The sequence below is a fragment of the Primulina tabacum genome, chromosome 13, assembly GCF_025594145.1.
Source record: "Primulina tabacum isolate GXHZ01 chromosome 13, ASM2559414v2, whole genome shotgun sequence".
Classification (NCBI taxonomy): Eukaryota; Viridiplantae; Streptophyta; class Magnoliopsida; order Lamiales; family Gesneriaceae; genus Primulina; species Primulina tabacum.
In genome coordinates, this window is record NC_134562.1 from 32463 (window position 1) to 38013 (window position 5551).

Genomic DNA, 5551 nt, shown 5'->3' on the forward strand with positions numbered 1-5551 from the left:
CCCTGTTCAACTCCTGTAGTCAATGCAAAGCCTCATCGAGCCATCCTTCTTTTTCACAAATAAGACCGGCGCGCCCATGGAGAAAAGCTCGGGCGAATGAACTTCTTGTCGAGAAGTTCTTGAATCTGCTTCTTAAGCTCTGCCATCTCGTCGGTGCTAGTCGGTACGGCGCTTTGGATATCGGATCCGTACCTGGCATAAGCTCAATGGAAAACTCCACCTCTCTCTCGGGTGGCATACCAGAGACGTCTTCGGGAAAAACGTCTAAGAAATCTCTGACAATCGGAACATCTGAGGCTGACTGGCTGGGTTCCTCGGGGACAGATAAAAAGGTCGCTAGAAATGCCCGACACCCTCTATGCATGAGTTTCCTAGCCTGAACATATGGAATAATGCGCGGTAAAGGAAAGTACCTGTCCGGCTCAAATAAGAACTGCTCCATTCCAGGCGGTCGGACAAGAACAGATCTCCGCTAAAAGTCTATCAACACTCTGTTCCTCAATAGCCAGTCCATCCCTAGATGATGTCAAATTCTGGCATCGGTAGCACGATCAGATCCTCATAAACAAGATTACCGTGCAGCTCAAGGTCTATATCTCGGATAACATTGGTGGCTGCCATCTCCTCGCCTGACGGCAACAACTGAAAAGGCTGTATCTAGCCCAATGGTCTGGATCTTGAGAAAGTTTGCAAAGACCTCCGAAATAAACGAGTGAGTGGCCCCTGATTCTATCAAGGCCTTGGTAGCGGAACCAGATATAAAAATTCTCCCTGAAAGAGCAGAGCTCTAAGTTGAATCCAGTAGTTACAAGAACTAAACTTATAGACATGCAAAGGTCAAGGTTCTTCTAGCTTAATTTCCCCCAAATAAATCTGAGTAGAGCATGCAATCCTATAACAGTTCTAAGTTCAAATCTAAATCCCGATTCCCAAACACGGAAATTCAAATAATAACTTAAAGTTTAAAGGTACCTGTCAACAACATAGTCTCCGGGTTGGTTTCCGCGGCATGGAGAGCAAAAACTCTGCCTTGGGTAGGCAGATTCCTCTGAGGACATTGCAGCAACATGTGGTCTGGACTGCCACACTTAAAACACTTTCCTGAGCCAGCCATACATGCTCCAGGATGGCGACGTGAGCACCTGGGACAGACTGGGTGCTCCTGAGTCCTCGGGGCTGGGCGTCCCCGCTGCTGCTGCTGCTGGCCTCGGTTCCTGGGCGGTCCATGAAAAGGTCTCTTATTCTGCTGCTGATGCTGCTGAGGAGGAGGGCGGTGCGGTACCTGAACTGGGCGCTTGCCCTGGCGATCCCTCTCGATATCCCGCAGATCCTGCTCTGCGGCTAGGGCCTTGGAGACAGCAATCTCATAAGTAGCAGGGTCAGACACCCTATATCCCGGCGCATGATCGGCCGTAGACCCACCAGAAATGCATCAACTTGGCTTTGGCATCATTCGCGATCAGGGGCACAAAGACAGCCCCTCTCGAACTTACGGATGAACTCCGTAACCGTCATATCTCCCTGTCTCAGGCTCATGAACTCAGTGGTCAACCTGGTGCGCACTTCCTCGGCAAAATATTGGAGTAGAAAACCTCCGTGAAGCGTATCCAAGTAAGTGTAGTCAAGTTCAGGGCTACTGCTGCTCCTTCCCACCATAAGCGGGCATCTCCAGTGAACAGATAGGTGGCACATCGACTCGGTCTGCGTCTCCCAGCTCCATAAACTCGAAGATAACCTCTAGGGATTTGATCCATCCCTCGGCAATCATGGGGTCAGACTCCCAGAAAACTCCTTTGGACGCATCTTCATGAATCGCTCGTAAACGACCTCTGGCCCTGTCGTCCTAGTAACCACCGCATTGTTCCCCGCAAACTGTGCGAAAACTATGCCATCCCAGCTAACATATGGGCACTCATGTCCGGTGGGGGTGGTGGAGGAGGTGGTAGGTCTCCCTCCGGTCTACGCTCCTCCCTGTCCTCTCGACGAGGCTCCTCCTCTCTGTTGCGCTCTAAAATGGGTCTAGGGGGCATACTGTTCCAACATAACCCATACGTAACTAACATGCATAATTCCATAGTTTATTTTAAATGAACACTGAAGTACTGAAAATCTGGAAGCATGCTGACAAAATAATTCATGCTTTAACTGAAATGCTGAACAAAATGCTGAATTGAAATACTTACAGACCAAAGACGTGGCTTCGTATGCTTCTCGCGGTCAGTAGTAGTGAAACCCTATACAGAACCACCGCTCTGATACCAATTGAAAGGCCCTACAACTCCTTGCTTGAAAATTTGCGGAAAATTAAAAATTTTCTTTTTAAAAGAACTTAAGTGGCCTCATTCATAAAATCACTGGTGAAACAAGTTCAATATTTCAAAATATTGCAGCGGAAGAAAATAAAGTTTGCCAAAATCACAATTTTAAAAAATATCCAACGACTGATAAAATGTTTACGGAATAAAATAACAACTGCTGCTCTGAGGTCCTCGGGTGCCACTACTGCCGACCCAAGCTGGCTCACTGGTCCCCGCCCTCGGCCCTGGCCTCATCAGTACCTACAACAATCAAGTCTAGTGAGCCTAAAGACTCACATGCATATATCACAGGTAACGAGTAAAAGTCTGAATTAAAATATGCATGAGTTAACATATCCTGTCCTGAGGCATGCTGAAAATAATCTGTACAAAGCAATTATAATACGTGCATAACTGAACTGATAATCACAGAAAAAAAAGTTTGCTCCTTGGAGCCTGTACTGAAATAACTGATAAAATTTTCTGTTGAGATTATGTTTTACGCCTGTGGCCACTGCACTAAGCTGAACTGATCGGTAACTGGCTACCGGGGAGGCTGAAACTGAACTGAGCTGGCCGGTCACTGGCGACCGGGTGGTACCATACTGAACTGATCGGTCACTGGCGACCGTATAAAATAACACTCCCACATAGTGAATGAACCACAAGCCATATCGCATAAATCTCAAAAATAATCATTTTCTATTTAATGCACGTAAAATAATTAACTGGCATAATGAAAATGTCCCGTAATTTTACCAACTGGATTGGATTGGATCGTCCCCAGGCTCGCTGCAACCTAACTGTGCTATGAAAAATATGCAATAGCTTAAACATGACCAACTACGCAATTTACGTTCAAAAGATGCGACTATGATGCCTAATGACTTCGCATTTAATCACGACTCCGAGCCAACCTGAAACGACACCAAACCGACGTATAGTCATGATTAAAATACGCTTAAAAATCATAAAATAATGCTCCTAAAATGATAGGGTCGAAATCTAGGTGGAATGGAGGCCAAAACACGAAACGCTCTTTCGAGAGTCAATTTGGCACATCGCACCGTAAATTCTCGTACGACCTCAAAAATGGTCCAAATGACAACGGTCAAAAACATGACCTTCCTAACTCAATGAGGCACTGTCCAGTCCAAGGCCATGGGCTAAAAGCCGACCGAGAACTCGAACAAGTCTCCGAACCGACACAACTTGCTGTAAAATTTCAGCAACTGTACAATCGTGTAACTTGTGTTGTTTTCGAGACTACCGGCCATTGGGGCGTGAACCACCAACCAGAGACTCTTAACAACATCCCAAGGAGTTATTTGAACCATGGCTAAGGGCCCTAGGCCAGCCACAATCCGCGTCACACCATAACTTAACCGAAACTCCAACCGAGAACCAACGTGCATGCGTGTGTAGTGTTTTGCTTAGATCGATTTCTTGAGTCGTTCCAATGGCCATTTGATTGACCATGGCACGATCTAGACATAAAGGGGCATGGTATGAACTGTGGCTATGGGCCATAGGCCAACCAAGATCCATACCAAGCAACCAAAACCGAAACCATATGCTGAACCAATGAAGAAGCCGAATGGGGAAAGGGGCTGTTCTTGTTGATTTGATTAAAACCCATGCACCATGGACCAAGCCACCAAAAGGGCGACTTAGTCACGTCTTAGACATGCTAGGGGATGATCTAACCATGGATAAGATCCCTTAGGGCACCAAGATCAGATCAAACCCTCATGACAGGAAACTGAAATTTTCGAACACCATTTTCTGCACTTATGGGTTTGCTGTCATTTCGGTTTTTTCCAGCAAGCATAGGACTGAAATAAATGTTCTAACATGGCCCTAACATGTCCTAGTACATGTCCATATGCAGCCTCGAGCCCCTGGAACGATCCCTCCCTGAAATCGAAACAAAACATACCAATCGTGAAGCATGGAAGTCGATAAAAAAAATCTGTGCAGAATTTTCGTTTCTTGTCTACTGAAAATTTCGGTTTTTGAAATGATAAATCTTGATCATGTACTGAAAAATAAATGGTAATATGACTTGATTAAGGTTTTGAAAGAATCTAGACATGCCTGATTTCGTTTCGAAAGAAAACGAACGAAACGACGACGCGGCACGGAGGAGATGGAGCGCTTCTTTCCTTTCCTCTTCTACTCGATTTTTCTCCCTTCGCTTAGCTATGAGTCCCACGGTTTTCCTCTCTCAAAAACACTCTGAATTTCGTGACTAAGGGATGGGATATGATGGTTAGGGGAGTGAGGGAGATGGGTGCAAAATATAGGGAAAGAATCAAGACAAAGTCTCCATTTTTTTTGAATTTTGAATTATGGTTTGATATCAAATGAGTTGGTGGATGCTTCTAGGAGGTAGTGGCCGATTTCCTCCCTTGATATCTAGACTAGGATGTGCCCATTAATTAATTAAATTGTGCTCCCAAAAATCCTAGAATTATCCTACTAATTACATGCAAAGAATTGGTCAAAGTTGATGAGTTGGAAATGTGTGGTCTAGGCAAGGGGTGGCCGAACATGCATGATAAATGGTAGGGAGAAATTGATTATCTAGTAATTTAATAACCCTTAAAAGTCTTACTAATCTTTTAATTAATTTAGTGAGCTAACCCCTTAATTAAGTAACTTAAATGAGTTCATTTCTTAATCACCTCAAATAATTAAATTAAATCCTCAAACCTCCCTTTCTAACTTAAATGAACTTAGTTGCTAGCTAAATTAACTTCTGAAAATATTTCTCGAATCTTAAATTCTATCTCAAAACTCCAACTCCGGTCCGGCCTTACTGAAATATCTGAAATGCTAAAAATCAAACTACTGAACTGAAATAATAAAATAATTAACTTCAAATAAATACATTTAAAAAATCATGCAATGAAGTCAATTAAATTTAAAAAAATCTAGAATTATCCATGGCTTATACGTAAACTGATTTACGGGTTCTACATGAGTCTTTCCAGCCTGCTTATGTAAGAAAATGCACCTTCGTAATATGAGTAGTACAAATCAAATCTTTTAAGCCCTCTTCAACTGTACAGTCCATTACATTGAACAATCTCGGAATCCCTCTCATTCGCGTGTGGGTCGGTTCATTCATGTTCCCTCCACCTAGAAGCCTGCCAGGAGCCGCTCATTGTCCGTGCAACTGATGGCACCGGCGGCGATCACCCCCCGCCCTCTTCGGCCCCGGGCCTCACATGCCCACCAGCTTCCGCTTG